General features: G+C 52.2%; 1 protein-coding gene across 3 annotated transcripts in view; it reads left to right on the top strand.

Annotated features, from left to right (window-relative positions):
- Positions 1-22,517, top strand: part of VPS13A (vacuolar protein sorting 13 homolog A) — a 2,314,464-nt gene that overhangs the window by 1,408,143 nt on the left and 883,804 nt on the right. The window lies entirely within an intron of this gene.

Raw genomic sequence — 22,517 nt, 5'->3', positions numbered from 1 at the left:
CCGGAAAGATTTTTCATCAGCAATACCCTTGCGCGTCAGTAGACGTCGTCTGCGTCTCCGCGTCCGTCGCCGGGATGACGCCGTCGGAGTACTTAGACGCCGCCCTCGAGCGCGGACGTCAGTTCTTCTTTTTTCCGCGGCATTAAGCGCAGATCCGGGAAGAGCATACCGTTAGTCATTTTTTGACTAACTTTTTGGACATTTTTGTCTATCTTTTTCGAGTTGACTCGATTCCTGGTGCCGGTAGGGATGCCCAGGTTCAAGTCGTGTGACGTCTGTCACCAACTGATGTCGGTTACCGACTGAGAAGTTGGCCTGATATATGATGTCACTAGTTCTAGTGTACACCTTGTATCAGTCCAAACAACCCTTATGGTGATTGGTTGTAAAGTCAACCTTATAGACCAGCTATCCTAGTGGTAGCATGGACAAGAGCAGTCTTAGGCTAAACTCTGTATGGCATGTGAAGCCAGCTGTTATACCAGTTGCAACCCCTTGAATACCAAATGAAAGGACACCACAACAGATATATTATAAAAATAGAATGTATTTATTCTAGTCAAAATACCCTCAGCACTATGAGATTCGAGGTAAGTACAACACAGTCTTCTTTAAGCATACATAAGTCACACAGGTAAGTAATACAGTTAGGCCCTAGGGGCCACGCAAACCATATACTAAGTAAGTGGTATAAGAACCACTGTCACAAACACAGGTTAGGCCTAGGCCTAGGGAATCGCTGGGGCTACACTATCCTATCAGTTGTTAGGCAGTGGGAGGCCCACGGGATTCAGGTGCAGAGTGGAAACACTCACGAGTAATGCGTTAAAGTCGATAGAAATAGTAGTATTTAGAAATTAAGAGTTTTAGGACACTTCGGAAGGAACTAGGAGTTAGAGACTTGGAAACTAGACACTAGTTACCTAGCCCACGGGCTGCGGGTGCATAGGTGTGAACTTGCGTCGGGTATCGTCGTCGACTCCTATGGATGCCTGAAGAAAAGATGCTGGCAGGCAGTCAGTGAAGAGTGTCCGGTGGATTCCAAGGATGGAATCAAGAAGGAGGATACCTGCAAGCACAGGGGACAGAGTCTAGGTCACCAGCCAGGAGCCGGGAAGGAACCAGGAAGGAACCATGCGATGTCGTGAAGATGCAGGTGAAGAGGTGAAGCTTGTCGCAGCAGCCACGGGTACCAGGAGACGTCGAGGACGACCAGAACCAGGAGGCGAGCTGTCCCATGAGGGCTCTTGCTGTTGGCGGCGTCGATGTCGAGTTTGGACACAACAAGCCTTGGCAAGCGCAACCCACGCAGAATGAAGGATTCGCTTCTGTTGCAGACCAGGAAGGCCTGAGGTGCTTCTCTTTCACAGGGAAGCAAGGGCCAGTCTGGAGGAGCCAAACCAGCGGTGGAAAGTCAAGGTTCGTCGTCACAGAGGTTACTAGCCAACGGGCTAGCAACCGGACAGACGCATCGAGCAGGAAAATGCAGAAGGGCCCCACGCAGAACTCGTGGAGTGTGGAGGGCTGATCTTCGGTGCAGTTGGTGCTCAGGGTTGGGGCTTCTCAATCCCCAGAGCCCAACTTCGAGGATGCCTCAGAAGCTGCGCTGGAAGCAAGTAGCCAATTTTCCCAGGTAGCCGGTCCCACGTCTCTCGTCGCCTCCACGAATCTCAGCTTTGCTGTGGATGTGGATCAGGGTCGGAGAAGTCTGGAAGTCAAGGTGCTGGTCGGGCTCTGCAGTCGATTCCTCGTAGAACTTTGGGCAAAGCAAACGGCAGGTCGCTTGATGGTGCCTAAACAGCAAAAACACAGTGGTAGGGACAAATTGCGCAGGGAAGTGACTATATTAATACAAATATCAAACTAGAACCCTTGCTGCAAAGTTGACAATACGACGACCACTAGCGTCGTAATTGGTGAACCGAGTTCACCTCATACAAAACCAAACATTGAAAACCGAGCAAAGTGGTTCTGAAGTAGAGCACGAATCCAAGTCCAGATACAACTCAATCAAGAAGTCCTTTGTTTAATGCAAGTTGTTCATGTCTTGTCTTTATTCCGAAGTACAATCTTCACTGTATGCCATCAGGCCAAGCCAACACGTGTTTCTTCCTGACAATTATAAGTCATGGACTTCATCAGGGCAAAATATCATCAAAATTTAAATGCATGAGAGCACAAATCATGGGACACTTGAACGCAATATCTGTACTCCTAATATAATGGTACACTGTAATTGAAATAGTCCAGTCTGGAAAACTCTCTGTACATCTCTAAGGAATGGTCAGGAAGGGGGGGCTGGGTTACCTGCTAGGTCCCTCCTATGGGTGGGACCAGGGAGGGTGGTGGTGACACCCCCTTCCCTTTGTCCAGTTTCGCGCCAGGACTGGGGCTGGAGTGCCCCAGCACCGGTTTGAACCGGACTATGCATGGGACACCTTGTGTGCCCCAGGCAGTGTGTCGTTTAATTCATCCCTCCCTGCCCCAATACACTAAGGCCTATCTAGGGTGGTGCTAGCACCTCCCAAGGCAGGAAACCTATTGTCCAAGCCTCCCTCGCTGGAAGGACTCCCAGCAGCAGGAGGTCAGACTTGTGTCTGTGGCAGAAGCATCCATTTTGTGATGCTGGGGCTCTGGTTAACTTTAACCGGGTAGTAGGTCTTCAACATGTCTTCTCCCTCTAGAAGGGAGGACTACTATCCTCATCGGCAGAAATGGCGTGGGGGTAGTATTCCTAAGTGTTAGACACCTTACACGACATGTTTTGATAAAGCCAAACCATAGTTACCATAACCGCGAGGATTATAAGGCACTTTAAGAGTATATGGTAGGCGATATCATAGAACAGCTATAAGGACATGGTTATGAAAGCTGCAGACAGGCTCAGCTCATGCTAGAGCACCATCTCACATGTTACCAAGCACTCTGCCTTCAGGATTGTTAAGGCCTGCCATAGGAGTGACTGATAGGTTACCCATGTGTCTATATATAAGGTAGGTATAGGAATACTACACCTAAGCAAGGGGTGATTACACGACCTTGGCCCCGCTGAGTCATCAGCCAGTTGTGTCATAATGGAAGGCCAGCCCGGGGTGGCATAATACATGCTGCAGCCCCTGGTAGGCCTAGGGTACACCTATGCCCTGGGTTCCTAAGGGTCACTGTACAGGGCCCTAGAAGGTGATCCTTACCAATTGGGTTATGTACCTGAAGTACATAGTGTGAATTTAGAGAGAGAACAGCTGGGCTGTGGGTCTGATTAGCAGGCCCACAGCCACATCTAAGTCGAAAACCAGTAAAGCAAAAGCAAAAAGTGGGGGTGAACATAGAAAGCAGACCCTACTCTCCTACACCGACCCCCACCATCGGGGTGTCTACTGTCTTGGGGCCAACCACGATGACAAGTCGTGCCCCGACTGCCTGACCTTGACCTCGAAAGCTAGGCGGGAGCGGTCCCGCAAGCTCCTCGAGATCCGGCAGTCGGCTCCTTGCCGCTCGAGGTCCCGGTCGAGGAGGAGGTCGAGGGACTGGTCGCGGAGCCGAAGTCATCACCGCTTGTTGGGATCCAAGTCCTCGCACTCAGGTAAGTCGAGGCATAGTAAAAAGAAGTCGGAGAAGCGACATCACTCTTCTGACTCCCCTCGCCGGTCGTACGACTCTGCCGAGGGTTCGAGTGGCACACCCACGCGGCTCCGCCGGTGCCGCTGAAGTCGCATACGGCCCAACACCCTCCGGTCCCTGGACTTCATGCGACTCCGGGCGAGGTTCGAGACTTCCTCATGGCCATGAGGACTCTCTACCCTCCGTCGAGGCCTGTCGGCGCGCCTTCTCGCCAAGCAGGTCCGACTGGGGGTCCTAGCAAGCCGCAGGCTTCGGCCCCGTGCCGTCGTCGACTTCGGTCCCGACGCTGCAGTTCCTTGTGGGATCCAGGCCTGGATCCCAGTCGACGCCGGTTGACCTTACGACTCCTCCGCCGGCGCCGACTCCCATGGTGCCGCTCCCGGCGTCGTCCGAGGACGACACCGTCCCTAGTTTCAGCCCCAGCGCCGATGGGTGAGCATTTCATCTACGACCCGGCTCTGTCCTTTCTGCCTGTTTGCCAGGAGACGGATGAAGGGAAAGACTGGGAGGGGTCTGAGGACCCTCTGGCACAGCAGTGCCAGTTAAGTCAGGACTGGGCAGACGAGCTGGGGGATGCCAGTGGTCTAGACACTTCGCCTGACACTGATTTCATCTCTCCTCCTTCCGTGGCTACAGAGGAGGGTGCGACTTATGATGTGGTGCTGCGCAGGGCGGACCAGGCCTTAAACCTGGAGCTCCCTGCAGCCTCCGTGAGGACTAACCTCCTCACTGAGGTGCTTCAACCACTGGTAGGCTCTTCGGAGCCTTTACTGCAGTTCAATGAGGCCCTCACCGACGTTCTGATGGGCACTTGGTCCAAGCCCGCCACAGTCTCTCCTGTGGATCGGAACATGGCCCGGTGCCACCGCCCAGCTCCGGGCGACCCCAGCTTTCTGTCCGTACCCCTCACCCCTGAGAGTCTGGTCATCCAGGCCTCCACGTCCCAAACCGCCTTCCCGTCCGCACCTCCGGATCGAGAATCTAAAAGGTTGGAGCAGTTTGGCAAGAAACTGTTTTCCTCCCTCAGTCTGGGGTTGCAGTCTATTAATACCACATGCCTTTTGGACCGTTACACCCACTCGTTGTGGGATACGGTGGCGAAGTGCTGCCCCAGTGTCCAGAGGAGGCCAGGACACGGCTCGCCCAGGCTCTTGCTGAGGGGCGTGATGCAGCACAGTACTCCATTCGATGTGGACTCGACACCACGGACTCGCTGGGTAGAGCGATTTCAACAATGGTGGCGATTCGTCGTCACGCCTGGCTGAGGTCCATGAACTTTTCAGGGGATGTCCAGAGCACCCTCATGGACATGCCCTTTGATGGCCGTCGCCTTTTTGGCGACAAAGCGGATAGTGCGCTGCAGCGCTTTAAGGACTCCAGGGCTACGGCCAAGTCCTTGGGCCTCTCGGCCCAGCACCAGCAAACTTCTGCTTTTCGTCCCTTTCGTGGCCAAGGAAGGGGCGCCCCCGCACGTTCATCCAGCCACAGGCCGCAGAACCCACCTCAACGCGGTTGCGGACGTGGGTTCTGCCGCGGCGGAGCAGGGGGACAGAGAGCCGGTTAGTCCACCTCTGCTCCTGCAGCATCTGCCTCAAAGCCTTCCTAGTCCGAACTTTCAGGACCATTCCATGCCAGTGGGCGGCAGAGTTCGCCCTCACCTGCTCCACTGGCGTACCATCACTTCGGACAGGTGGGTGCTGCAAATCGTCCGAAGGGGCTACTCCCTCCAGCCATGCCACTGCAGTACCACCGCATGTCAGAGGATCACTTGCAACGTATGCAGGAGGAAGTTACGGCCCTCTTGTCCAAGGGGGCCATCAAGCGCGTTCCTGGCCCAGAAGTAGGACGGGGTTGTTACTCCAACTACTTTATGGTTCCCAAGAAGGGCAAAGGGGGCCTACGCCCTATCTTGGACCTCAGGAGCGTCAACGCCTTCCTCCGGAAGGAGAAGTTCAAGATGCTGACTTTAGCTCAGGTTCTAGCTGCCCTAGACCCTGGAGACTGGATGGTAGCGTTGGACTTGCAGGACGCATATTTCCACATCCCCGTCCTGCCGGCCCATCGGCGTTACCTGCGGTTCACGGTGGGCCACGAGCACTTTCAGTTTACTGTGCTCCCCTTTGGCCTCACCAGTGCCCCTCGGGTGTTCAGGAAAGTGATGACGGTGGTCGCAGCTCATCTGCGCAGATTAGAGGTTCCAGTCTTCCCCTATCTCGACGACTGGTTGTTGAAGGCGGGCTCGCCCCGGACAGTCGTCTCCCACCTCCAGACTAAGGCCGACCTCCTGCATTTGCTGGGGTTCTCCAGGCTTTTCACCCTTATGTACAGGACCAAAACTAAGAAAAGAGGTATCAGAACGTCTAAATTCTGCATATCTTGTGAGATAAATCTGTAGAGCTCGTACCACATCCAGCAGAGAGCGAGAAGGATCAGGTTCTGAAGTATCCTGTTTTAGCATAGGTAGAACATTATCTTGGTCACCCTAAAACACCATATTGACCTTAGGGAAGAACTTACAATTAAGAGACAGAACTACCCTATCATCAAGAAGCTGTGACTATGGGTGGCGACCGATCAGAGTATTTAGATCCCCCAAGCGCCTTGCAGTGGTAATGACCACCAAAAAGAACCTTCCGGGTTAGGAATTTAAGAGGCACAGATTCCAGGGCTCATACAGAGATGTCTTCAAATGAGAAATTACCAGGGGAAGATCCCACGAAGGAAAAGAAGCACAGATCTCAGGTCATAGAAGCTGGAACCCCGAGCCTCGAGGCCATCAGTTCAGTGGAGGACAGATTGTCCCAGGGTGCACAAAAAGTCGTAATTGAAAGCCGTTGAAGCTTAAGGGTTGCAACTGAGAGGCTCTTATCAAACCTTTCCTGAAGAAACTGAAAAATGTCGGCAGTAGGAGCCGAAACAAGAGACAAAGGCCTCTCCCTGCACCACTTATCAAAGGAACCCCAATGGTGTTCATACACTTTATTAGTTGAAACTCTCCTAGAAGATTGTAAAGAACAGGAATCTGATAGAGACCATTTTTGAAGAAGGTCTCCCTTTCAACCTCTAGGCTGAGAGTTTTAACTTGGCCACTATCGGAACTGGAAGAACAGAATTGAACAGTCAAGATGGCTCCAGAAGGGAGGAGCCTCTCCCGTTCCAGAACCAGGAGCTTGAGACGAGGAAACCAAGGTCTCCAGGCTCACATAGGAAGCACCAAGGTCACCTCCACTGGTTCCTTGAGGAGACAAAACATAAACAGCGGAATCAATGATATTGCCTATAGTAGAATGGGCACACAGGAGAAACAGCAGAAAGTGCAGGGGGAAGGGGTGGGGTTTTTATGGATCTTCTACTTTGATCATTTCATTGAAAGGGAAAACAGTTTTGCAGCAGTGAGGATAGGGGAGTGATTGGGCACACTCAATCTACCAGGTAAGGAATTGGCCGAGGAACTAAAGAATGGGAGATAATGTTAATTTCATACTGGAGGATCATAGTGACCTTGATCTGGTTTAAAATATATGAGGTAAAAGTTAATTTGCTGCACTTCCGATCTCTGATTATTGTTTGATATATTCCCACTTCTCTGATATCTTTCCATTAATTTAGCTCTCTGTCCTTGTATTTAAAAAAAGAAAAAAAACTATTGTAAGCCCTATTGCATTGTGTATAAACCATCATGTTATTTTCCATACCTAAATAAATAGGTAGGGCTAGCAGCCCTTGGAAAACTGTGTGAGATAATATCACTGGGACATGTGTGCCAGTAGCTTTGATTATTAAGTGAAAACAAGTTAAAGAAACTGGGGTAATTCATGTAAGGGTTTCTTTTGAGAGCACAAGACAACCCTCTAACCAAAAGCCATGAAATTTACCTCTGACCTTACATTCCAAACTAGTGTGCTACTCCCCATAAATCACTTTAACACAGTACATTAAAGAAATAAAGATTATGAATTCTGAATCAAAGTTTGAAATGCCAGTTGCTGTTCATTAAAATATTTCACTAATCCCAGCATTCGTTTTTAGCCCAAGATTCCCCTCACTCTTTCTAAGGATCATTTTTAAATCTATAAGCTGTAACTCCCTTTCTCTTTTGCTCCATCTTCAGGTTCAATGACTGGCTTTTTATAGGTTCAGCCCAACTTTGGATTTGACCATCATTTCAGTTTTTTGGGGAGAAATGAATTACCTCTCCAATAAATAGTCTGGTAATTTATTTTCCAACCCTTGAATGATTAAGCCTTCCTCCTTTCTCCCCTGGCTCATGCTAAGAACATATAAAGCTTTCAAATGTCCATGCAAAAGTATTCAAAATTGATTTGTATAGGTTTTAGGAACATGGAGACCTTCCACTTTGTGTGATAAGCAGCTGCGTCAGTGGTATTATGACTGGCAAATGTGATGGTAGACAGTCCCCTATTTGAGCACCTTATGTGCCCATTTTGGTTTTCTCGAAATGCAACACTCATTAATTATGTTTGCCAGGGTTTGCTTTTTCATCATGTCCTCCATTAATGCTAACAGTGTGAGGCCTCCTAAGAGGGTCAATATATTTGAGAGGGCTATTTCACTGGACTGCTTTGTGATGCTTCCTTAATATCGCTGTTCTGTTAGACACGTCTTACCATAGATTCCTTACCTTTAGAGTATTCCAGGTATCAAACAGGATCTGGAGATTTTCATGCAGAAGCTCCCTCAAACCTCTAGGTGGTGTTGTGTGGCTCCACGGTGATCTGCACCACCCCAAAAGTGATGGAGTAGAGCTGCCTATTGACTCCAACCCTGAGTACAGACTTCAGCTCCTTCCTTCCCATGCGCTTTGAGACAGATGTGGCGCTCCTCTTCCAACTTGATAGTCGTCTGACAACTTCACATTTTCAACAGATTGTGTGCTTTGAAAAAATGTCTTTCCCCAAAGACAACATGGTTGAAGTAGTGCCTTGGCTGCTAGAAGCCGATATCTGATAGAGACTACTAGCCGCAGATTCCTTCACGTAGAATTAACCCCAGGCGTGAGACTGGATCCGGAAACTTTTGTGCCGCAGCATGCCTGCACGCCGGGGCGACATCACGCGACTCCGCCCAGGCGTCGTCCGCGTACGTGACATCAGCGAGGTCACATAAGACCCGCCCCGGCACACCTGTGTCAGTTTTTTCCTTTTCCACGTACAGCGCAGATCCGATCCTTGCTACGGTCCTGTTAGGGCCCCTTTTTTCTTCCATTACCTTTTGGTGGAACAGTGTGCGAATGTCTTTGGGCTTCAAAACTTGCACTTTTTGTGGGCGTCTTATGTCGGCGACGGACCCTCACCTCATTTGTATGTGGTGTTTGGGGAAGGATCACAGCACCACAGAATGGGCGGCGTGCCAACAGTTGAAGCCGAAGTCGCGGCGGGAGCGCCGAATGAAACTTCTCTTGGCGCGTCTCTCCAGGTCGACGTCCTCCCCTCGGTCTGCTTCGGCGGACTGCTTCAGATACGGCCCAGGTCGTCATCCTCGCCCTTCTCCGATGTCGCGTGAGCGTTGCTCCCCGGTGGGTAAGTGTTGCAGTTTGTCCCCGGGGGCTAGTTTCCGGCCTTCCGGGGGCATGGAGTCTCCGCGGGTGATGCAGCCCCGCGTGTCGTCCTATCCGCCGTTTCCCGGTGTTGGGGCGTCGAGAGTTCAAATGGAGACATACGCGGTGGCTTTTCAGCCCTCGCTGGCGTCTCCTCCTCCTCCTTTCCCTCCTGGGGCGTTGACGGATCCTTCGCCCTGCGCAGGGCCCTCCACGGCACCGCCCGTGGCTCCGGCCCCGGCGCCGACTGGTTCAGATCCAGGCTTGGAGGATGTGGTGCTGTTGGGGTGCGGCTCCTCTGGGGCACCTCCTTCAGGTCACGGCGTCACTGCCTCGCTGCAAACTCCCACGGGGGTCCCTGTGGTGTCGCGGGAGGTCGCTGGGGCTCGGGTCGCATCACCGAGCCCCTCACGGTCCTTTGACAGGGTGGTCCTGTCTAAGGCCGAGGTGACACCGCTACGGCGCCGGCAGCAGCTGGACCGTGCGGAGCCACAGGGGTCGGTGGACCCTCCTCGTCCCGCTCCGGGTCGAGGCTTAGGGAGGACTCCCCGTCCCTCTCCGGGACCCTCTCGTCCCTCCCCACAGGCAGATGCCTTGTTGGATTGCGAGTCGGAGGTTGAATCGTCCCTGGCACTGCCACATGGGTTGGCGAGCGATCTTCGCCTCATTCTGGGCCGCGGCTGGCGGAGGGCTTCGTGTCACTCCCCAGGCCCGTCTCGTTCTCCCACGCAGGGGGCTGCCTCGGCGGGGGTCGGGTCGGCGTCATTCCGGCGCCGCCCAAGAGCCGTTGCGGCTCCAGCTCTACTCCGGTCTCCGCTCCGGGGTGACATGGAGGTACCTTGTCCGGTGACGCCGGATGGTGCCGACGTCCTGCCTCAAGCAGCGGACTCTACAGCTCCGCGCAGGAGTCGTACCGCGAATTCGTCTAAGGACGCTCCTTCTTCTCCGGAGGCAGGCTGTATATTGGTGTCGTCCTCCCCGGAGACTGGTCGCCGTGTGGTGTCTTTCTCACCGGCATCGAAGGGCGGCTCCCTGCCCTTCCTGATGCAGAAGTGTTCTTCGGAAGAACGGCAGGTCCCTCATTCTTTGGCTCCTTCTGACTTCCAGGCCTGGCCCTTGCCCGTCCCACTTGACCTCGGGGACGGCCGCCTTAGTTTGCAGCCGTCGCCCACGGAGGAGCTGCTTTCTCCACCGCAGTGCCCTACGGAGCCGGTGCGGCCTTCGCTCACGCGGTGTCCATGCACATGGGTGACCCGGTGGCTCACTTTCCGGCGGACCATCTATTGGAGGTTCTCCACCAGGGCTCCTCAGAGACTTCTGAGTTGGGTTGATTCTGGGCCTTCTTAGGCCGGCTGTTCTGGCTGTGGAGTGTGTTTTCTGGTTGTTTACGTCCTTCCTTGGGACTTTGGCATTGTTGGCTGCTGGACGGCCCATGTGTTGATTGTGTGTGGGTTCTGCAGGAGTTGTTGCGCGTACTTGGCCCTGAGATTGGGCCTCCTGCTTTGCTTGGGCTGCTTATCACGCCTTCAGTGAGGGTGTTTTTTTTTTCTTCCCCCGTGGCTCTTTTCTTTCGCCTCTGCTGCGGAAGTTCTTCCAAAGATGGTTCCCATATCTTGGGACTTAACGTACCCTATGTGGGTTAGTGGTAGCTGTCATATAGCTTGCGCACTGCTAGAGGGTTCTGGTTGCCTTCGGGTGCCTGTTATCCATGGCGTTTAGGTGGGTTGCTTTTGCTTCCTGACGTCCTGTGCGCGGCCACTCGTAGTGGTGTGCCCGGGCATCTCCTCCTCGCCCTGCTCCTGTCCTGAGGTCTGGAATGATCCTGTGTTCTCCCTTGCCAGGCGTCGCCTACTCGGCCTTCCTAGGGCCTCGGGCTGTTCTTCTTGCTTCTGGCGGCTTTGACTGCCAGCGCTGTTCTGGCTGGCAGGCTGCTCTCCATCTGGAGTTGGTTCGCCTTCTTTTCCCTCGTTTCCTTGGGTCCTCTAGGCTTCTTCTTCTTTTCCTGTCTTGGCATTGGGCGGAAGCTATGTTGCCTTGTGAGGGAGTGGGGTACTTCGGCCTCTCCGTCCTTGCCCTTGGTTCCTCAGCTGTCAATGTACGAGCCTCTTCAGCATTCTTTCTCTCCTACTTCCCCTTGAGGTCGATGAGGTTCTGCTTGTGGGGGTTCCCTTGGCCTAGCAGGGGCGAGGTTCTACCTGGTGCACAGATCTGGTCCCCTGTGGGGCCCTCTGTTCTGCATTGGCTGGTGGGGTCCTTTCGTAGACCCTCCTTTCCAGGGGGTATGGCTAGGGTATCTATTCTACGTGAAGGAATATGTGGCTAATAGTCTCTATCAGATGCATGAGTTACTTACCTTCGGTAACGATGTATCTAGTAGAGACGATTCTAGCTGCATATTCCTTTACGGCGCGCCCTTCCTCCCCTATTCTGCGAGGAGCCTTGGGTTGGTCTTCGGTACTCGCCTCCCGGTGGGGGGCTGTGTCTCCTGTCAGTGCCTTCCTTGTTCTTGACGGGTGGCTCTGTCTGGGTGCAGTTCAATCCTCCTTTGGTCCTTTGGAGGATGGGGTTCCGGTGCTCCTGTTCCCTGCTGCTCTGGCTACTCCAGGTTCGGGTGGGATTGCTTTCTATCCCTGTCCTCCCTCCCCTCCCTTCCTTCCATTGTTATCCTCTGATTAAGGGTCATCTGGCCTTATCTTGCCCTTGTCCCTTGTGGGTGGTTGCCCTCTAGGTTGGGGTGACTTGGAGGTTTGTTGTCCCTGTCTGTCGTGGGACTGGTCCCATTCCTTGCTCAGGATGGGGTGGTGGGTTTACTATGTGTGCCATGACTTTTACGCATGTTCTTTGCCTCCGGGGCACAGGGATGGGAGGTTGTCTATGTGCTGGCAGGGTGACTGTGCAGGTTTCTGCTTGTTCTTCTTCTTTCCCTGCCCTTGGGTTCTGCGGTGTTGGCACTACTCTGGTGGTGTCGTTAGTCACCGTTTCTTTCCAATTTTTCTGCTCTTCGCACACTGTTCCCATGATTCCACTGTTTTTTTATCTGGTGGTTCCGCGTTGTGGTGCGGAAAAGTTCTCTAAAGAAAACCTGACGTAGGTGCGCCGGGGCGGGTCCTATGTGACCTCGCTGATGTTACGTACGCGGACGACGCCTGGGCTAAGTCGCGTGATGTCGCCCCGGCGCTCAGGGATGCTGTGCCAAAAAAGTTTCCGGATCCAGTCTCACGCCTGGGGATAATTCTACGTGAAGGAATCTGTGGCTAGAATCGTCTCTACCAGATACATCGTTACCGAAGGTAAGTAACTCATACATTAGTCACAGACACCGGTGATATGTCGCTGGTGTCCGGGTTCTGGTCAAAATTTGAAGTTGTGTTGTAATTGTGCCCTGGTGCAGCCAAAGAAGTTCAGGGGGTGTAGGCAGATCTATACGTTGACAAACATAAGGAGTGTGCATAATCTTGGTCCTGCTCAAAGTCAACCGGGTACGTTGAAATCCAGAGCGCTCTACAAGCACAAGAAGGCCACTCAAAGTCAGGCGAAAAGCCATGTATTCAGCAGTCCTTGGGCCTATTGTGTCTAGCATCTATCGACTCTGAGCCCTCTCCTCAATTGTTTTTGGTGTGTCCTAAATTCCCTTGTCCATTGTTAACTGCTACAGCTAGTGGCCATTAAAGATAGGCCCTGCTGCAGATTTTTAACATGCTACTGGTTCCCTCTGGCGAGTCCTTTTTTTGGATGGGGCGGGGTGGGCGTCAGTTTTATATATCGCAAACTTGGCCCGAAGGTATCGGAGCACTTTACATGCACACCAGTTGCGTAATAGAATATTTCTTACCCCAGAGTACTCACCGTTAGAATATCCCCCAGGCATCCGATTGGATCCAAATATTTTCATAGGACTGTGTCTGCGTGCCCCCAGGTGCGCCATGTGGCTCCGCATTGACTTTGTTCCACCCCGAAAGTGACAGAGAAAAGCTGCATATAAGCTGTGTGCTGATGCTTCAGTGAATTCCAGACTTTATCATCACAGCCATCCTACACCCCCTTTTTCCCAGACGAAAAAGTGTTGACAACCAGGGCGACCTTTTTGACAAAAGTCATGACTCCCTTTCATGTTGAGCAATCCATCACCCTCTTGCTCCTCGTCACCTCTCGAAAGAGGAGGAGAGACTCCATAGGCCGGGCCTAAAAGAGCCTTAAGATTTTACATTGATTGCACCAAAGGCCATCAGGTCGATGATCAACTCTTTATAGAGTTCTTGGGGGCAAATAAAGGAAACGTGGTGCAAAAAAGGACTTTCTCAAGGTGGAAAGCCCTCTGCATTAAGACTTGCTACACTTTGGAAAGGAAGCAGCCCCTGGAAGGACTAAGAGCTCATACCTCCAGGGCCAAAACTGCATTTGCATGCAGAGTGTCTGTTCCTGACATCTGTCAGGCCGCGACTGTGTGTCAGTGAATGTATTCACTAAGCACTATCGCTTTGATAGCCTGGTTTGATACTGCAGAAATGTTTGGTTTGAGCCCACTCCACAGGCCCTCCACTTTTGGGAGGTACTGCTTTTTTATTTATTCTAAAGGTGAGGAATCAACCGCTAGAAATATCCATCAAAGGGGCACGTTAATTACCTTTGGAAATGCTTTTTCTGGTGGATGCTCTATGTATTGGAAGATTCTTCACTGTCCTCCCAACTCCTTGTTCTGTGAAGTTGCCTCTTTTTAACTGAGAAAACAGTCCCATATTAGTGATCCTCGAACTGCTTTCTCCAATTGTATTCTGGTCCAGGACTGAGGTAAGAGTCAAACAAGAAAATGACTGGCATGCAGGAGTGGCTCTTATGTGTCAGTCCGTTAGTTCCAGGGCGAAACAAAGTTAGCGAAAAACCACACTGCACCTCCTGGTGGTGCATGGGAGAAGTGCTATGAAAGCATCTGAAGCCACTAAAGCACCTGGGGAATATTATGAAGGTGAGGAATCTGCGATAAGATAGAGTAATCCACCAGTAAGAGCTTTATTTGCAGTTTTATTGAGCAGATCAGCATAATTTCTTGACCTACAACTGCCTGCTCTTGAAGCAAAAAAAAAATGTTCTCATAACACCAACCAGGGCCAGTCTCCAAAGAGCCCTCACTGCCCTTCACTGAAGCACTCACAGATACACTTATGGTCGCTTGTATCAAACGATGTACTCCCTTCCAGTTTTTCAACCTGTGGCTAGGAGAAATAGACCAGCCCCTGGTGATCCTTCATTCCTCACTCAGCACATGAATCCAGAAAGCCTAGTGGTACAGACGTCAACAGTAATGTAAATCCAAACACCTTTCTGAGCGGCCGAGCAGGGTAATTTAAGTGCATTGATACCTTTGGGGAAAAAGATTTTCTCTTCAGCCAGCCTAGCCTTTTGCTTTCTGAAGGTGGGTCTCTTTCTGGGTAGGTACACCCATGCGCTGTGGGACATAGCTTGAGAGGTGTTGACGGTCGGCCCAAATTACCTTAGGGCACTGTTTGCTCAAACCATTCAGGATGGGCAGGCTGACTTACAAACCTTGATACCAAGGACTGTGTTGTTTGCGTCCTGGGTACCAGCGTAATACTCAGATGAAACGCTTAGATGCATACAACTTGAATTTCCAGGGATGTCTTAGACATACACTTTGATCACTCTTGAGTATTTGTTGAGATGGTCGATTTGGACCTGGAACTAAGAACCACCACACCATGCCCGCTCTCTATGGTTGCTTTCAATGGCTCTTCAGTTTCACCAACAGTGCATGGAATTTAGGGGCTACTCAAGAGGACTGGCATACAGACAGTGAAAGCCCTCTCAGCTGGTGCAGAATTCGACCTAGACTTTTCGCAGCCCCAAGGGACATGGTGGTGTCCGAGTGTTGGGATGGAAAAGTCCCCTGCATGGAGATAGACTTGCACCCCTGCCTTGAGTCAACCTGCTGCATGAATATCTGAAAATCTGGTAATGATTGTTGCTTAATGGGTGACTGTAAGGAAGTGGGTTTCTGTTGCAGTAACCCCCCCCACACTTTTTGCCTCATACCTGATGCACTTTTCCTTGGTGTGCCCTGGGTCCCTGCCAATCAGGTACCCAGGGCCTGTGTTCCTTCCCTAAAAACTGTACTAAAGCCTAAACCCAATTGGCATCTCTGGCCACATGTCAGCCCCTGGTAAATGGTACCCTAGGTACCCAGGACATTGTGACCAGAGAAGGCCCCTAAGGGCTGCAGCAAGAAGTGCCCTGGTGCAGAACTAAACACAGAGTTGACATGGCACACATCCCTGTGTGCCATGCCCACAAACCCACTGCCCTGGCATACATCAGCCACCCCTCTAGCTGGGTGCTCTATGCCAGTGGTGAGGACACAGGTGCATGATCCCTGTGCCCCAACAGTACCCAGGGCCATTCCTGGGCACTGTAAGTGCAGTGATGCCATAAGAGTATATGGTGCACCATAATGGCTACACTGAAGACTGACAAGTTTGATATCAAACTTGTCAGCACATTAAGCCCACACTGATGCCAGTGTGGGATTTAATGTAAAATGCACTACAGAGGGCATCTTAGAGATGCCCCCTGAAACCTAACCTACAATCCACGTCTTGTCTGAGAGGCTGCCTAGGTTGCCACACAGCAGACATGTTGCTGGACTCCTGGGTGGAGAGCCCCCGCTCTCCTGGGCCTGCAACAATGCACATCCTGGGCGAGGTGCTAGATCTCCTCCCTCAGGATGGACAGGGGGAAGCTTCAAAGGCATGCCTCCATTGTGAGCTTCTCCAGGCCCTTTGCTGTACTCAGCAACTGGCTCCCACTTGTTCTGACCCCCACTCTGGCGGAAAGACTGGCAGGCAACCCTACGTGAGGGAAGGGGGTGTGCCAGCCTGTGCCAACTCCACCCCTCAGGTGGGAGAGGCGAGGTGAAGCACAACTCCGTACTCCGGCCATCTTGAGGATGGGGAGCCCTGCCCAATCACAGCTAGGCTCCTGCCCCCCTTCCACCGGAGAGGAGCAGGATAGGGTGTGTTCTCACCCCAGGACAGGGACCCATTGGTCCCTGCCCTCACCCTACCTGTAACGCCCCTAAATGTAGTATTTAGGGGCACCCCCTGAACCTTCCTTCCTCAGATCCCGATTCGAAAACAAGCAAGAAGATCAAGAAACCAGAAGACCCGCCGCACAGCTGCTAACAAGAGTACGACTCCAACTGACTTGTCCCCAGCCCTACCGGCCTGTTTATCCTTGAATCTGCTCCTGTGGAACTCCGGCGCCTTCAGTGGTCAGCAACCTCAAAAACCCCGGAGGACCTGACCACCTTGAGACTCTACCAAGACTGGGACTCCCACGAGCAATGGTTCTGCTCAAACAGCAATACCCCTGGTTCCAGCCAGGAACCGCAAATCCAGCACACTCTGCACCCGCCTTGCCCGGCCTGTGCCCGAGTGGACAAAGACCCTGAGGATGTCCCCCCGGCGATTCTGACCTGGAATCCAGCGCCCAAGGACCCTCCTCGGCGACCCAGACGACGCCTGCAGCCTCAGAACCTGGGACCCCTCCAACCGCGACCAGCAGGGGGTCAGATTTTCCGACGCCAAAAGACACCCCGGCGCCCCACGGCCCCCTGTGCCCAACTCCTGGGTGTCTACCTATCCTCCAAGATCCCAACTTACCCCTCGAAGTGTTGGCCGCTCCTGAAGATCCTCCGTCCCCGAGCCTGCAGCCTTTGTTCACTTTCCAAGATCACCATTGAATAACATTGAGCGCCCGATGGCTCAAAAGCATCCTGCACCCAGCCGCCCGAGTGCCCCTGGCAGTGCAACCTATGTCCTAATCTACTTCCCCATTTGCCCTGAGCAAGTGACCAGGAGCCCAGCTCCCACAGCCGCGTGGCCTGCTCGCCAGCAGCCACCAACCAAAGACCCCCTGCCTCTCATTGGATAACATTGGGTCTAACTACCTCTGCACCCGGCTGCCCCTGTGCCGCTGAGGGTGTACCAACTGTACCTACCTGACCCTGGGAGACCCCTGAGTCTCTGCCCAGAACCTTAACTCTGCCAGTCGAGTACTTACCTAAAAGCCGAAAACTCACTTTTCTTCCGTAGGCTAACATTGACTGGTTTCACTTGGAAATTCTTCTAAGTGTGGGGTTTTGGAACTTTAAAATATTCGTCTAAAATCAGCCGAACAACAAATTCCGATTTACTGACCTGTTATCAGGAGAAACCTCAGTACTGCATCTTGTAGCTCAGTACTGACCCTGAAAAGTAATTTTAACCGTACTTACCAGTAACTTGAATTTCCTTCCATAGGATATCATTGCCTGCTTTTTGCTGAAAAAGTTTCTAAGTGTCGATTTTTGCAAACTACAAATATTCTTTAAAAATCGTACCAACCGTGAAAACATAATTACTTACGTGCTTTAGATAGATGTCCCAGTGCTGAACCTAGGAGCCCAGCACTGGGTTACAAAATAAACGAGAACATTCTTTACCCGTAACTCGAATTTTCATCCATAGGAAACCATTGACTGTTTTTCTGTGAAATTTCTTTTAAGTGTCGATTTTGCAAACTTATAAATATTCCTCAAAAATTGCCTGTATAACTTAAACGCAGTTTCTCAACTGCTTACAGGTGGTACACTAGTGCTTGATCCAGGATCCAACACTGACCTAGAAAAAGTAACCATAACCCCACTTACCTGCTAAGTGAATTTCCTTCCATAGGATAGCATTGGTAATTTGATCAGAAAAGGTTTCTAAGTGTCAACTTTTAAAATAGCAAAATATTGCTTAAAAACAGTAGCTAAAACGTATTTACTCACTTGTTTCCAAGAACTGTCCCAGGACTGAATCTAGGATCCAGTCCTGGAGTTAGACAAGTAATCCTGAAAGTAATCAATTGCATATAACTTAAAATTCCCATTGAGCTCAATGTATTAATGTATTTGAAATTGTGTTGCCTATTGCAACAAACTGTAACTATTGCGTTTCAAGTCAATTGCCTCTTGGAAAGTATTTAACTGAAGCATCTCATTCTGAGAAAGTGTATTTTGATACTTCTTGTTGGTTCTAAAATAAAACAACCATATATTTTTATATACAAACCATTGGCCTAGAGTTCAGTTCTTGAATGTGTGAGACAATTTGCTGACTGAATGTGTACAACAAATGCTTTACACTGTCCTCTGATAATGCCTTACTGCTCGACCAAGCTACCACTTTAGAGAGTAAGGTTATATCTAACTTTAGCCTCTGCCAAACCTCTGGGGATTGTGAACTCTGTGCACACTGTACCTATTTACAGAGCCACTTTCTCACAGTGACCATTGATTATGTGTGCGCCATGACCTAGGCCTGTCTCATGGTAACTTGGTCTTGTGATACCGGGGGGGCACAGCAATCACTACCCTCAGAGTGATTGAGCAATAATGCCCTAATTTGGAGTTAAGTGGCACAAGGATAGTAGCAGCCTACCAGTTTTCTGTGTCATAGTGTTCAGTAGTCTGAATTGACCTTTTTACTGGTATCACAGCAGTGGTGCCTACTGGCCCACTCATATAAAGTTACGTAGCTGTTGGCCTAGTTGGATTGTGTGTGACACTTTTATTTCCGTAGTGGGTGTGTATTTGCCTGTGTACATAACTTGGAGGCCTCTGGGTCCCATTTTGGAAATACAGGGCCAGGAGATGCAGGTAGGACATCAACTTCCAGGCGTGAGGTGAGTATTGCTGACATTCCTGAGGGGTGAGGTGAGGGCATAGAAGCGAAGTAGAGCTTCCTGTGTGCACAACAAAGGTCTCTTTGATTCCAGGGAGTTACTGTTCAGTGGGGCCAGGGCTCTTTGTCAGGGAGATGGTGAAATTGATAAGGTTGACACTGTACGACCAGGGCATCTTGATGGAGTGAATGCCTTAGGCTTTTGTTCCTTTATAAGGCTTATTTCAGTGGAGCCTGACAGCGTGCTTTGATCATCAGTTACTTCCTTTGCCTATATTGTGGGTGAATCAGAATTGGAGCTACTCCTGTTAAGACAGACTGTGCCTTTCGTGCGAAGGCAGTTCAGATGTGAAAGTACTTCAAAGGATCTGACACAATCTGATTTTCAAAGAATCTGACACTAAATAACATTTGTGTCTGGATTAGGACTATAATGATGAAAGCATGAGCCCCACAATTTGTAAACAGTACAGATCTGAAAGAGACACGTTAGTGATAGATTCCTTACCTTAGAATATCCCCAGGCATCAGACTGGATCTGGAAAGTTTTCGTCAGCAGTACCCCTGCACGTTGGTAGGCGTCGTCGTCGTGCGGCTCCGCGTATGTCGCTGGCGTCGTAGCCGCCGAGATGACATCGGCGGAGCTACTTAGACGCGCCCACGCGAGCTGACGTCAGTTCTTTCTTTTTCTTTTTCTGCGCCAGCAAGCGCAGATCCGAGAGAGAGCGGTACTCCTAGTTATTACTTTAACTTGGTTTCTGAGAACTTTGTTTCTCTTTTTTTGTCGAATACTCGACTCCTGGTGCAGTAGGCTTGCCTGGGTTTAAGTCCTGTAGGGCCTGCCGTCGGAACATGTCAGTGGCGGACCTGCACGATGTGTCTCTCTTCTGCTTAGGGCACGCCCATGACCCCGAGGCGTGCCCCGATTGTCGGGCCATGGCGCTGAAAGCTTTGCGGGAGCGTTCCCGAAAGTTGTTGGAGGCCCGGCAATCGGTTCTGCGCCGATCGAGGTCCTGCTCCCGTGGGAGGTCGAGGGACCGGTCGCAGAGCCGACACCATCGCTTGTCGGACTCGGGGACACCCGGCAATCGGTTCCGTGCCAATCGAGGTCCCGCTCCCGTGGGAGGTCGTGGGACCGGTCGCGGAGCCGACACCATCGCTCATTGGACTCGGGGACAGGTAAGTCAAGGCGCCATAAAAAGTCGAAGACGCAACGTCGCTCTTCGTCTACCCCTCAGTGGTCGCGGGACGTGGTGGAGGGGGCGGGTGGTCACTTCCCCGCAGCTCCGGTGGAGCCTCCCTTGTTGCCTGCGGCCTACCCACCCTTCCCGGGTCCGCACGCGACGCAGGATGAAATACAGGTATTCCTGTCTGCCATGCGCCGTTTATTACCCACGTCGGATCCCTCCAAAGCGCCTTCAGGCCCCGTGGACCTGTGGGGTGGTTCTGCCCCCGTGCCGCCGCCTTTGGCCCCGGCTACGTCGGTACGATACCTTGCATCGCCGCCGGCTCCAGCCTCTGCGCCGGACGTCGTCGAACCTGGATTGGTCTACTACCCCCACGATTCCACTTCCAGGTGGGGATTTTCTCCCTTTTCCCCGGGAACCTTATCCTTACCGGCCTCTAACACAGCTGGTGGACGAAGGGGAATACTGGGAGGGGTCTGAGGACCCTCTCGCAACTCAATGCGAGGATGAGCTGGAGGGTGATATGGAAGGTCCAGGTGATCTGGATTTCTCTCCACACCCTGGTACACTGTCCCCTTCTTCCGTGGCTACGGAGGAAGTTGGGACTTTTTCTGTGGTGATGCATAGGGTGGCTGTTGCTCTTAACCTCGAGCTCCCTTTTGTGCCTATCAGGACCAATCTCCTGACTGAGGTGCTGCAGCCAGCGTAATCTTCCGTGGAGCCGCTGCTGCCTTTCAACAACGCACTTACTGACATCCTGTTGAGCTCCTGGAACACGCCTTATACAGGGGTTCCTGTGGATAGGGGTGTGGCACGCCGCCATCGCCGGGGCGACCCCAGCTTTCTCACACAACACCCAACGCCTGAGAGTCTGTTGTCCAGGCCTCTGTCTCTCCGAGCGCATTCCCTTCTGCTCCTCCGGACAAGGAATCTAAGAAACTGGAGCAGTTTGGGAAAAAGATTTTCACTTCTGCCAGTTCAGGGATGCGGGCGGTGAATACCGCATGTCCATTCTGTGTGGGACACTGTGGCACAGGTGCTGCCTCAGTGCCCCGTGGAGGCTCAGGCGGTGGTCTCCAAGGCCATTACCGGGGGAAGAGATGCTGCTAAATTCACTATCTGTTGTGGACTTGACACTGCTGATTCCCTCGGCAGGGCACTCTCCACAACGGTGGCGCTCCGCCATTACGCGTGGCTCAGAACTACTGGCTTCTCCGGGGACGTCCAGAACACTTTATTGGACATGCCCTTTGATGGCACACGCCTCTTTGGTGACAAGACGGATAGCACCCTGGAACGAGGTCAGGGTCGAGGTGCCCAAGCGCGTTCCCGCAGCCGTGGTCGTGGTCCATCCGCCCCTGCCACAATCGCCTCAAAACCTTCCTAGTCCGGTGTTTCAGGCCCACCAGATGCCAGTGGGTGGCAGGATCCTCCATCACCTCCCCTATTGGGGCACCATCACTTCAGACAGGTGGGTTCTGCAGATAGTCCGAAGGGGCTACTCCCTCCCTTTCGAGACTTCCACTCCAGCCATGCCACCTCAGTGCCACCGCATGTCGGGGGATCACTTGGCACTTCTCCAGCAGGAAGTTTCGGCCCTCTTGGCCAAGTGGACCATCGATGCCAGAAGTAGGTCGTGGTTATCTGATAGAGGCTACTAGCCGCAGATTCCTTAACGTAGAGACTGGACCCAAAATAATTTCTTGCCCAGCATCTCTGTGTGCCGGGGGTACCTCACGACTCCGCCCGACGTCCTCTGCGGGTGCGACGTCAGCGTGGTCACATAAGCCCCACCCCATAACGCTGACGTCAGTTTTCTTCTTTTCCGTGTGCAACGTGGATCCGGATCGTGTTCCTGGCCTGTTTCAGGCCTTCTTTTTATGCTTAGCTTTTCTTGTGTACAGTGTGCGAATGCCTTAGGGCTTCAAGACGTGCTCGTCTTGCGCGCGCCAGATGTCGGCGATGGATCCTCACCCCATCTGTATGTGGTGTTTCGGGGAGCACCACGACTCCACGGACTGCGAGGCGTGTCAGCAAATGAAGCCGATGTCCCGGCAAGAGAGCCGGATGAAACTCCTTTCGGCACGCATGTCCAGGTCGGCGTCGTTGCTGCGTCCGTCCCCCACGGACGGCTTCAATAAATACCGCTTCCGTCTCAGACATCGTCCTTTTCCCAGGCCGCAAGGGCGTCGTTCACCTGTTGGTAAGTGTCGCAGTTTGTCCGGGAGGCCAGGTCCACGGCCTGTTAGGAGCGTGGGTTCTCCACGGGTGGTGCGGCCCCACATGTCGCCACCCTATCCGCCATTTCCCGGTGCAGGGATGACCAGAGCCCAGATGGAGACCTATGCGGCGGCCTTGGAGGCTTCTTTGGTTCTTCCTTCTTCTTGCCTTCCTGGGACGTCTGCGGATCCCTGGTCGCGTGCGGGAACGTCT

Source organism: Triturus cristatus, chromosome 2_1 (genome assembly GCF_964204655.1).
Source record: "Triturus cristatus chromosome 2_1, aTriCri1.1, whole genome shotgun sequence".
Taxonomy (NCBI): Eukaryota; Metazoa; Chordata; class Amphibia; order Caudata; family Salamandridae; genus Triturus; species Triturus cristatus.
Note: the sequence above shows the minus strand (reverse complement) of the source record. Positions and strands in the feature narration are given on the sequence as shown.